Source organism: Triticum dicoccoides, chromosome 3B (genome assembly GCF_002162155.2).
Source record: "Triticum dicoccoides isolate Atlit2015 ecotype Zavitan chromosome 3B, WEW_v2.0, whole genome shotgun sequence".
NCBI lineage: Eukaryota > Viridiplantae > Streptophyta > Magnoliopsida > Poales > Poaceae > Triticum > Triticum dicoccoides.
In genome coordinates this window covers 53,079,202-53,091,868 of record NC_041385.1, presented here as the reverse complement: position 1 = coordinate 53,091,868, position 12,667 = coordinate 53,079,202, and the positions used below count along the sequence as shown (strand labels likewise).

Below are 12,667 nucleotides of genomic sequence, written 5' to 3'. Positions count from 1 at the left end.
TGATGGAGAGTATATCTCCCAAGTTGTTGCGTGGAATCCTTGCTGAGCAGGGTACTCTTGCATTCGGTTCTCTTATCCAAGTGCACATGCTCAGAATGGCGTGGCTGAGCACCAGTATCGTCACCTTCTTGAGACGGCTCGACCGTTGATGGTCACTGTCTCTCATCCGTCGCACATTGGGGCCGAGTCTGTCTCTACTTCCATCTATCTCATCAACCTTCAACAATCCACTGCTCTGCAGGGTTGCGCGACTTTCGAGCATCTATTTGATCATTTCCTTATTATTCAACGCTTCAATTGTTTGGTTGTGTTTGCTATGTCCTTCTTGCCCCACATGAACGCACCAAACTGACTGCTCAGTCCGTTGCGTGCGTCTTCTTAGGATACAATGATGAGCATAAGGGATATCGCTATTGGGATCATATTGGTCGTCGGGTGCTTATTTCTCGGGATATGAATTTTGATGAGTCTCGTCCCTACTACCCATGTCCATCTTCCTCGACCTTTTCAGTAGACTCTTTCCACAATTTTCCCTACACTCCTACCACTCCTGTTGAGCCCTTATCCATTCGTCGTACTGCTCCTGCTTCTCTGATTATTGTAGATCCAACGCCATGATCTACTATGATTTCCTCACCTCGCTTATCACAGGATTCTACACCATCATCATCGGTGGCTTCCTTGTCTCCATCACCTTAGTTTATCCCGATGATTCCAGCTCGTATTCTTCCATCTTTTCCTCACTTTTATACACATCATCCGCATGTTGTGGATGCGTCTACTGATGTGCCATCTTCCCCGCCTTGGCCTACTTATGGCTTGCTTCCTCGTTCGCTTTCGCCTGTTGACTGCATTGGTCTTCCAAACGTTGGTGCTGCTGTTCTTGAGCCGACTTCTTATCGTGATGTTCATACGAAGTGGCACCTTGCGATAACAAAGGAGATTGCTGCTGTTGAGCGCATTGGCAAGTGGGATATTGTTTCTCTTCCTCCTCGTGTTTGTCCCATCACTTGGTGGGTCTACAATGTTATGACTCACTCTGATGGTTCTCTTGAGTGTTACAAAGCTTGTCTTGTGGCTCGTAGCTTTCAGCAGGAGTATGGTCCTGATTACGAGTCCTAGTTACAATGAGACTTTTTGCTCGTGCAAACCATATGACCACTGCTCGCACATTTCTTGTTGTGCTCTATTGGCCACAGGTCGATCTCAGCTTGATGTTAAGAATGCCTTTCTTAATGGTGAGCTGCATGAGGAGGTTTACATGTAAGGTATTCTGCTCCGGACGACATGCTTCGTTGTCTTCATCGCTCTCTCTATAGCTTTAAGCAAGCCCCTTGCGCCTAGTTTGAGTGTTTTGCCTCTCGGGTGATTGTCGCTGGTTTTCAGCGAGTGCTCATGATCCTACGTTGTTTGTCCACCTTTCTGCTCTTGGTAGGAGTCTTCTATATGTTGATGACATGATCATCACCGGCAAAGACCCTGAGTATATTGCCTTTGTGATGACACGTCTTAGTAAAGAGTTTCTTATGTCTGATTTTGTCCCTCTTTGCTACTTTCTTGAGTTTCGGGTCTCTTCTTGCTCAAAATTAATAATCTGTCGATCTTACTGATGAGAGCACTCTTGAGACTCCCATGGAGCTCAATGTTCACCTCCGTGCTACTGATGGTGACCCTTTGTCTGATCTAACGCTTTATCAACATTTTGTTGGGAGTCTTGTCTATCTGGCTGCCACTCTTGATTAAATCCATAGTGTATCAAAATTAATTGAAGATCTGTTTATCCACCAATATAATCACCATTCTCACATACTAGACCTAAAATCTCATAATACACCGAACATTTTTAACATCTCCTCAAAATCACAATCACATAACTAAATCTACCAAAAGCATATAATCAATCGTCGAATTTGCTTCAAGATCACAATCACCTAACTAAATCCAAAAAAAATCAAGATTAATTGAAAATATGTTTACCAACTCCGCCTATGTTGTCTCAACATAGCCGGTCCCAAGCCCGGGTAAAGGAGGAGGGTTGTGATAGGCTTGGCGAGCCAACGTAAAAACTCAGCCACTCTTATGGAGATGAAACCCAAAAGATTTTCGTTGGGGCGTAACCCTCTCAGCGATGCGCCACATCGAAACCCGGGTGTGGTGGAAAATGGGCAAGGGCCGGGCCGTCACCCCCCAAGTGGCGCGCCGTATCTTGATCCGGATACGGTGACAAGTGAGCGAGGATCGGGTCGTCGCATCCTTAGTGGCACGCTACATCGGCGCCCGGATGTAGTGGAAAATGAGCAAGGGTCTTCGCATTTGACTCGACGAGTGCGAAGGGTAAGGAAGCTAGCCGAGCCTAGGAGGGTTCGCTTAGGTAGCTGGAACGTAGGGTCTCTGACAGGGAAGCTTCGGGAGCTAGTTGATGCAGCAGTGAGGAGAGGTGTTGATATCCTTTGCGTCCAAGAAACCAAATGGAGAGGACAGAAGGCGAAGGAGGTGGAGGATACCGGCTTCAAGCTGTGGTACACGGGGACGGCTGCAAACAGAAATGGCGTAGGCATCTTGATCAACAAGAGCCTCAAGTATGGAGTGGTAGACGTCAGGAGACGTGGGGACCGGATTATCCTGGTCAAGCTGGTAGCTGAGGACTTGGTTCTCAATGTTATCAGCGCATATGCCCCGCAAGTAGGCCACAATGAGAACACCAAGAGGGAGTTCTGGGAAGGCTTGGAAGACATGGTTAGGAGTGTACCGATTGGTGAGAAGCTCTTCATAGGAGGAGACCTCAATGGCCACGTGGGTACATCTAACACAGGTTTTGAAGGGGCGCATGGGGGCTTTGGCTATGGCATCAGGAATCAAGAAGGAGAAGATGTCTTAAGCTTTGCTCTAGCCTACAACATGATTGTAGCTAACACCCTCTTTAGAAAGAGAGAATCACATCTGGTGACTTTTAGTAGTGGCCAACACACTAGCCAGATTGATTTCATCCTCTCGAGAAGAGAAGATAGGCGTGCGTGCCTAGACTGTAAGGTGATACCTGGGGAGAGTGTTGTACCCCAGCATAAGCTGGTGGTTGCTGACTTCCGCTTTCGGATTCGTGTCCAGCGGGATAAGCGTGCCAAGGTTGCTAGAACGAAGTGGTGGAAGCTCAAGGGGGAGGTAGCTCAGGTGTTCAAGGAGAGGGTATTTAAGGAGGGCCCTTGGGAGGAAGGAGGGGATGCGGACAATGTTTGGATGAAGATGGCGACTTGCATTCGTAAGGTGGCCTCGGAGGAGTTTGGAGTGTCCAGGGGAAGGAGAAGCGAAGATAAGGATACCTGGTGGTGGAATGATGATGTCCAGAAGGCGCTTAAAGAGAAGAAAGATTGCTTCAGACGCCTATATCTGGATAGGAGTGCAGACAACATAGAGAAGTACAAGATGGCGAAGAAGGCTGCAAAGCGAGCTGTTGGTGAAGCAAGGGGTCGGGCATATGAGGACCTCTACCAACGGTTAGGCACGAAGGAAGGTGAAAGGAACATCTATAAGATGGCTAAGATCCGGGAGAGGAAGACGAGGGATATTGGCCAAGTCAAATGCATCAAGGACGAAGCAGGCCAACTCTTGGTGAAGGACGAAGAGATTAAGCATAGATGGCGGGAGTACTTCGACAAGCTGTTCAATGGGGAGAATGAGAGTTCTACCATTGAACTGAATGACTCCTTTGATTAGACCAGCATGCGTTTTGTGCGGCGCATCCAGGAGTCTGAGGTGAAGGAGGCTTTAAAAAGGATGAAAGGAGGCAAGGCGATGGGCCCTGATTGTATCCCCATTGAGGTGTGGAAAGGTCTCGGGGACATAGCGATAGTATGGCTAACCAAGCTTTTCAACCTCATTTTTCGGGCAAACAAGATGCCAGAAGAATGGAGACGGAGTATATTAGTACCAATTTTCAAGAACAAGGGAGATGTTCAGAGTTGAACTAATTACCGTGGAATTAAGCTGATGAGCCATACAATGAAGCTATGGGAGAGAGTCATTGAGCACCGCTTAAGAAGAATGACAAGCGTGATCAAAAATCAGTTTGGTTTCATGCCTGGGAGGTCGACCATGGAAGCCATTTTCTTGGTACGACAACTTATGGAGAGATATAGGGAGCATAAGAAGGACTTGCATATGGTGTTCATTGACTTGGAGAAGGCCTATGATAAGATACCGCGGAATGTCATGTGGTGGGCCTTGGAGAAACACAAAGTCCCAGCAAAGTACATTACCCTCATCAAGGATATGTACAATAATGTTGTGACAAGTGTTCGAACAAGTGATGTCGACACCGATGACTTCCCGATTAAGATAGGACTGCATCAGGGGTCAGCTTTGAGCCCTTATCTTTTTGCATTGGTGATGGATGAGGTCACAAGGGGTATACAAGGAGATATTCCATGGTGTATGCTCTTTGCGGATGATGTGGTGCTAGTTGACGATAGTCGGACGGGGGTAAATAGGAAGTTAGCGTTATGGAGACAAACCTTGGAATCGAAAGGGTTTAGGCTTAGTAGAACTAAAACCGAGTACATGATGTGCGGTTTCAGTACTACTAGCTGTGAGGAGGAGGAGGTTAGCCTTGATGGCCAGGTGGTACCTCGGAAGGACACCTTTCGGTATTTGGGGTCAATGTTGCAGGAGGATGGGGGTATTGATAAAGATGTGAACCATCGAATCAAAGCCGGATGGATGAAGTGGCGCCAAGCTTCTGGCATTCTCTGTGACAAGAGAGTGCCACAAAAGCTAAAAGGCAAGTTCTACAGGACGGCGGTTCGACCCGCAATGTTGTATGACGCGGAGTGTTGGCCAACTAAAAGGCGACATGTTCAACAGTTAGGTGTGGCGGAGATGCGTATGTTGAGATGGATGTGTGGCCACACGAGGAAGGATAGAGTCCGGAATGATGATATACGAGATAGAGTTGGGGTAGCACCAATTGAGGAGAAGCTTGTCCAACATCGTTTGAGATGGTTTGGGCATATTCAGCGCAGGCCTCCAGAAGCTCCAGTGCATAGCGGACGGCTAAAGCGTGCGGAGAATGTCAAGAGAGGGCGGGGTCGACCGATTTTGACATGGGAGGAGTCCGTTAAGAGAGACCTGAAGGATTGGAGTATCGACAAAGAGCTAGCTATGGACAGGGGTGCGTGGAAGCTTGCTATCCATGTGCCAGAGCCATGAGTTGGTTGCGAGATCTTATGGGTTTCACCTCTAGCCTACCCCAACTTGCTTGGAACTAAAGGCTTTGTTGTTGTTGTTGTTTGTAATTGAAAATATGTTTACCAACCAATATAGTAGTAGTCATGCTCATACTAGACCTAAAACCACGAACATCTCTGTCTATCTACTCAAGATCACCTAACTAAATCCATCAAAACCTCATAATCCATCATCAAATTTGCTTCAAGATGACAATCACCTAAATAAATCCAAATTGTTCCAAGATTAACTGAAGATATGTTTATTTATTCATATAATAGTAGAAATGCTCATCCTATAACTGAAATCTCACAATCCATTGAACATATTTGACTACCTTCTCAAGATGACAATCACCTGTTCTTTAAGTGTAATTTCAGTACCAGAGTCTGGAATTATTTGCAGATTCAGCGGTATGCCAGTCTATCTACAAAAGAGTGTATAATAATGGCTGCTAAAAGAGGGTTCCAGGAACCTTTCTTCTTTGAGGTTGTTTTCCTGGCTGCATGGAGTATCTTGACTACCAAAAATGATAAATTTTCAAGCATCAGAGACCCACTTTTGGCACTTGGAGAGCCAAATTCATCCATGATATTTCTTTACACTCCCATTGAATGAAGCCTGTTGTCAAGCCTCTGCTTTTACATTGGATCAGTACCCTGCCATGATTCTTGGATGATATCAATTGTAATTAGGTAACGGACTTGTACCCCTTGTAAATAGCCTAGTTAGCCCTTTATTTCTGTATGACTTTGGATCTCTTTTTTTAATAAATGGTTGTGGGGCTTTTGCCTCACAGAGTCACAGTGTTCAATCAAAAAAAAAAAGATGACAATCACCTAATTAAATTCAGGCTAAGATATCATAATCTATTGTGAAATTTGGTTCAAAATCACAATCACCTAACTAAATCTAAAGTGTTCCAAAATTAATTGAAGATTTGTTTATCCACCAATAAAATAATCACCATTCTCATGTACTAGACCTAAAATCTTATAATCCACCGAACATTTTTTACTATCTCCTCAAGATCACAAGCACCTAATTAGATCCATTAAAAATTCATAATTCATCATCGAATTTGCATCAAGATCAAAATCACATAAAAATCCAAATTAATCCTAGATTAATTGGGAACATGTTTATTCACCAATATAATAGTAGTCATGCTCATACTAGACCTAAAATCTCATAATTCACCATAAATCTTTGACTATCTCCTCAAGATCACAATCACCTAAGTAGAGGCACAAAAACTCATAATCCATCGTCAAATTTGCTTCAAGATGACAATCACCTAACTAAATCTAAATTGTTCCAAGATTGATGGAAGATATGTTTATCAACCAATATAATATAGCCATGCTCATACTAGACTTAAAATCTCATAATCCATCAAACATCTTTGACTATCTTCTCAAGACCACAATCATCTTACTAAATCCAGGCTAAGATATCATAACCCACCATGAAATTTGGTTCAGAATCACAAACACCAAACTAAATTTATATTGCTCCAATATTAATAAATATCTATTTGTCCACAAATAGAATAATCATCATGCTCACCGACTAGCCCTAAAATCTCATAATCCACCAAACATCTTTGACTATCTCCTACAGAGCACAATCACGTAACTAAATCCACCTAAAATCTCATAATGCTCCCTAAAATTTGGTTCAAAATCACGATCACCTAAGTAAATACATTAATTGTAATATTAATTGAAGATTCATTATTCAACAATATAATAATCACCATGCTCACATAGTAGACTAAAATCCCGTAATCACCATGAAATTTAGTTAAAAATCACAATCACCAAACTAAAGCCAAATTGTTCACAGATTAATTAAATATATGTTTATCAAACAATATAATAATCATCATGCTCACTTACTAGCTCTAAAATCTCATAATGCACCAAACATTTTTAACTATCTCCTCAAGATCACAATCACCGAACTAAATCCACATGAAATCTCATAATCCACCGTGAAATTTTCTTCAAGATCACAATCACCAAACAAATCTAAATTGTTTTAAGATTAATTAAAGATATGTTATCCATCAATATAAGAATCGTCATACTCACCTACTAGCCCTAAAATCTCATAATCCACCGTACATCTTTGACTACCATCTCCTCAATATCACTTCTACATCACCATCAAACTACCTCATCTTCTAACTGACGAAAACCGTTTCTATATGGCAACCCAACTTGGTGCATATTGGGAGCTCAAGGATGTAACATGATTGACTCACAAAATCACAATCTCATGTAGGACTTCATTCCAATCAAAAGTTGTTGGTGCTTAATGGGCCCTCTTGCAATTCCATAAGTTAAGTACATCGATATAAGCCCATGCTATCTCACATCCTTGATAGCTAGGCTGGGTTTCTTGGGATAGGTTCGGTTCAAAGAAAGGCTTAAGCTTGAGAGAGGAGAAACTCTGACTAAGTTGCACTTTGTACAATTGAAGATGCAAACTTTTGCATCTTGAAGGTCTTTTGGTGATAGGTCTATACGATTTGAACAATCGAACAAAACTTTTCTCAAGAACGATGCAAGTATAGAGTCCACCTGATGATACATAGTTTCCAATGATTGATATTTGTCCACTCTCGTCACGGTGTACAGGGTATCCACCTAGCGAGGGCTCTACACTAGACATACCAAGGTACTAAGTTTAGTCTCGTCCCATATTGGGGTATGTAGACTTGCACTATTAAACTTGCACCTATGACCCACATTTATTTGTGACCAGTGGGTATGTAGTCCTCCGGTTAGAAAGGAGGGGTATTAAGAATGCCAAAGGGGGTGTCAATATCAAGCACATAGAGCATAGCTAAACCCTAGCTAATTTACTTAGCATAGCAATACTAGTAAACAATACTTTATGCATGCAAAATAATTTTAAGTGTGTAATGCAAATATGGGCTCAACGAGATCAAAGTAGGTTGCTTGCCTCGCTCAGCAAAGTCTTCAATTCTTCTTCGAAGGGATAGTGTTCGTGAATTGCTTTGCTTCTTGAAACAAACCACTTGATAATCTCTCGATGGCGGGTGGCTAAAAAGGGGATGTGAAACACACTTGTAAGAAATCAGAGCTAAACATGTTAACACAGAATAACAGAATAAAACATATGATTCAAATTCGAGTTCAATGATTGCATCTCAGCCTTTTCTAATGAACAGAAATTGCAGCAAGGCAGCATAATTATACCAATCTCTATTGAAGGTTTGCACTTTGGGTTCACATTTCCATGATGCGAATCTAATGCCACAAGTGAGTTTAAACCAAATTTTGCATAACATCAACGATTTGGCAATTTTCGCCACCAAATTCCATTGAAGTTACTGTATCCATCCAGATTTGCAGTTTAGATTTGACATACAATGTTTGACTATACCAGCACAGTGCGCACTTTCTAAATTGCTTGCACGGATTGGTGTAGACTCTGGTTCCATCAAACTCTCAGCTCCATGGAACAAGTCAATATAGTGCGGTGATGGGCCTTTCCCATAGCAAAGCAGGTTCAGTAGTTAATCTAGCATACTTCCTAGTACTAGACAAATTATGGAATGGGCATAAATGGTGTAGACTCTGCTCCTTGATGCAGCAGCTCATCTTCTTTGGCAATAGTTCCTAATTTAATTGTGATAGTCTTATTAGGATATTCATATTCAGAAGCAAAGGTTGTCAAAAGGTAGCTACTTTTGGTATGCAACAGATGTTGTAATTTACTTTCTCAGTTGTCAAACATGAATGTGGAACACTTCAGCATGTTTCCAAGTTTAAACTATATCGCAAGTCATATGACTTGTATCCACCTTATTAAATAAAATTAACTAACTAAATAATATTTAGTTTCTGCGTTTAATCATTGTATTAAATCATGGCTCAACTGCCCCTCTGTGAGATGGTCAATCTTAGAATTATGTTTCCTACAACTTAAATGGGATAACATACCTGCTGTATCAATCATATCATCCATCATAACAGACACTTTTCCTCTTAACATCTCCAATCAGATTCATTGCCTGCAATAAATGCACATGACAAGTTGTGCTTGTTTAATCTGACAGAACTGATCACATAAAAGCACGGAAAAATAAAACTAGCATGCACCATGTGAAACAGCACATCTCCATATGTAATATACATTTCCAGCAGATTGGCTAGCAGTGGATAAACCGTAACCAACTACAAAAGAGCCTCAATGAGTATTTTCTTACTATGCATCCTAGTTAGCTGCTCATATACCCACTGTGGACAAGAATGTAAAACAAGTTAGGCCGTTCTTCCACTCGCGCCCATTCATCCAGCTATAATACTACTTGCCTCGACAACGTTGTGTCCATGCCTTCTTTTGTCTACGATTGTTAGAGACTTAGACGTGCATCTGCTTTTTGGCAAAAGCGCGTGCTCTGGCAACGCCTCCAACATCAGGCGACACCACCACCAAATCATTCAAACAAATTGCCTTGCTGGCGAGGTAATCAAAAATCACCGCTTGACAGATCAATGAGGCAAAGACGGAAACAGTTATAAATGATAGATATCATATGCCAGTTTTGAAGTACTTGATCAACTGAAGCAACGTGTATCAGTAAGTACCTGGCCATAAACATGATCTACTGGGATGCCAAAATATCCCGTGGCCTGACTTGAATGAAGATCACAAACAAGGACACGGTTTGCACCAGCTTCCGTAATCATATTAGCTACAAGTTTTGCAGCCATAGATTCACGACCTTAAGACTGAAAAAGCAGCGAAGTAAAAAAGAGAGCTTATGTTAGATTTGGTGATGATTTTTTCCGTAAATATTAGGATGACATGACAGAAATCTATAGTAAGACTGAGTTTCTCATCATGCATTATCCTGCCAGAACAACATGCTCCTCATGGTAATAGAATATGCCGCACTATTCAGCATTGACTTTCAATTCTCCACATTTATACGAATATTAAAAAACATTCACATATGGGGGGTGATTTTATTTGACCTCACAATGGTAAAAGCACAGGTGTGCCGCGTGCAAGCTGTGACAACTAACAAGTCTATGGTGTAGGCTTACGTTTTGTCATTACCTTCCTTTCAGCCCTGGCATAACCGAAATAAGGGATAACTGCAGTAATCTTCTTAGCAGATGATCTTATACACGCATCAATCATGATGAGTAGCTCCATGAGGCTGGAGGACATGATGTCTGCACAAGGAACACATGGCAGCCCCTTGCACTTTCTTGCAATTGAACATATATTTCTCCATCAGCAAACTTTTATGTTAATCTCCCCAAGTTCTAGACCCATGTAGCTTGCTATTTCCTGTCACAAGACACCAAGAGAAAAACAAATACAGCTTAGAGTGGCATTGAGTGACAAATCATTCGGTTTGACATGGAAGGATTTATTACAAGTAGCTTGCTGCTTGATGTATTCCATTTCAAGGAAGATCGAACCGACCCGGGCGACATCGCATTCTAATTTGTAACCTCCAAATGCAAAACATCAAGTCTGTTCAGGAAGGAATGGGACTAGGATTACCCACGGACATGATTTAATTTTGTGGATTTTTTCACTGCGTGCACTATGCTGGTCGCAGAGGGACGTTTTTCACTGGAGAAGCATTGTGTAGAGGTTTCAGACTTCCTCACAAAATAGTTTGCCTGGATGCAGACGCTTCATGTCTGTTCAACTAGGATTACTCACAGCTACAATCAGATTGTGTTCGACTAGTATTACTCACAGCAAGAATCAAGACCTAAGACGGAATCCGCCGCGTCAGATACTCAGATGAGACGAAATGAGAGGAGAGGAGAAGAGCGGAACGCTAGCCGTACCTGCGTGGAGAGATGAGGGCGAGAAGGTGCTTAGGCGCGTCGAACTTGTCGCCGTCGAAGCGGGAGTCGAGGAGCGCCGGGACGGCGGCATCGCCCGGGTCGTTGTGGAGGTGCGCGTCCGCCTCACCACCCGCGGAGTTGCCGCGCCGCTGGCCCGCATCCCAAACATCCCAGAATCACGCTAGCTCCCTCGTCGAACGCGGCGGCGAGGCTGCGCGGCGCGGATCTCGGCCGCCGTCGCGTTTCGCCGGTAGAAGCAGAAGAAGAGACCAGGTCCGTGTCCATCTCGTTCACGGGAGCGCGATGGGTACAGGGCCGAACGACGTATAACCTGGGCCGTCACTGGGTAGTATTTTCTATGGGCCTCGTCCATATCCAGCCGGGCGGCGGCCTGCAATCTGTAGAAGCCCGGATGGTCTGTTTTTGGGAGCTTCAGCTTTGATTACGAGGCACATCGGGGATCCGGAGACGCTAGAAGCCATAGCGATCAGAGAAGGACTTGCACTTGCGGTCTGTACCAAAGACGAATTCATGTTGCATCTGACTGCAAGCAGGTCGTCGATTCACTGAAGAAGGAGGACGCTTCTCCATATGGTGCTATTGTGCATGAAATATTAAGCCACTCTTTAGCTTTTGAGATGTGTAAAGTTAGCCATGAATTTAGGAGCTTAAATTATGAAGCTCACGACTTAGCGAAGCATGCTCTATTTCTCAGGGGCGGACACCGTGTGTGGTTGGGCCACCCCAGAGAACTTCCCTTCGTCCTTGTAAACATTGTGACGAATCAATAAGAAGCTTCGTGAGTTGTCTCAAAAAAAACTAGTGGGGTAAGCTGTACCTGGAAACTTTAGTTGTCTCAAAAAAAACCTGGAAACTTTAGCCCCACATTGCCAGTTTCATTAATTCAAAATTTGATTAAAGAAATATAAAGGTAATAAGAAAATAAGAAAACATCAAAAAATAATTTTTTTAAACATTACTTCTAAAATGATCGATTTTTCTATAAAAAGTTGATAGGTAGATTCGATATAGTTTTAAATGTATCTTCTCTGCACTAATATACTTTTTAAGTGAGCTTCTGCTTTTGATATGAAATTGCATGATTTATTTGTGCTCTGTTATAATGTATACATTTAAAAAGGAAAATGGTGATATTCCTACTAGAGTATTTTGTTCTTGAGTTAAAACACATCCCAACTTTATCAACTTTCCTATGATTGTAATTATATGATTATGCCCATGAGAAATCAAAATAAGCATCTTTTAGCTCCGGTTTGTTCAGTTTATGTCTTGTGGATCAACCATGGCCAGTATATTTCATGCCCAGGATAATGTTTTAGGCTACGCAGTACTCAAATAACTACATAGTATCTTTTCATCTAATGAACGTGGGGATATTTTGTACCAAGTAGATCATCTTGTCTTTCATCGAGATAAACAAACGGATATTTTGTACCAAGTAGATCAACTTGTCTTTTCATCTAAATGAACAAGCCAATATTTGGTACCTAGTAGATCAACTTGTCTTTTCATCTAAATGAACAAGTGGATATTTTGTATCCAGTAGATCAACTTGCATATGTACACAAGGTTTT

At 42.4% G+C, this 12,667-nt stretch overlaps 1 long non-coding RNA gene across 1 annotated transcript; it reads right to left on the bottom strand.

Annotated features, from left to right (window-relative positions):
* Positions 1-5,215: 5,215 nt before the first annotated feature.
* On the bottom strand, positions 5,216-11,350 carry LOC119274655. Its single transcript, XR_005135265.1, has 5 exons — positions 11,073-11,350; positions 10,321-10,557; positions 9,846-9,989; positions 9,198-9,268; positions 5,216-8,294 (listed from the first exon to the last, which is right to left on the bottom strand). It is a non-coding gene; the product is annotated as an uncharacterized LOC119274655 (long non-coding RNA).
* Positions 11,351-12,667: the final 1,317 nt, after the last annotated feature.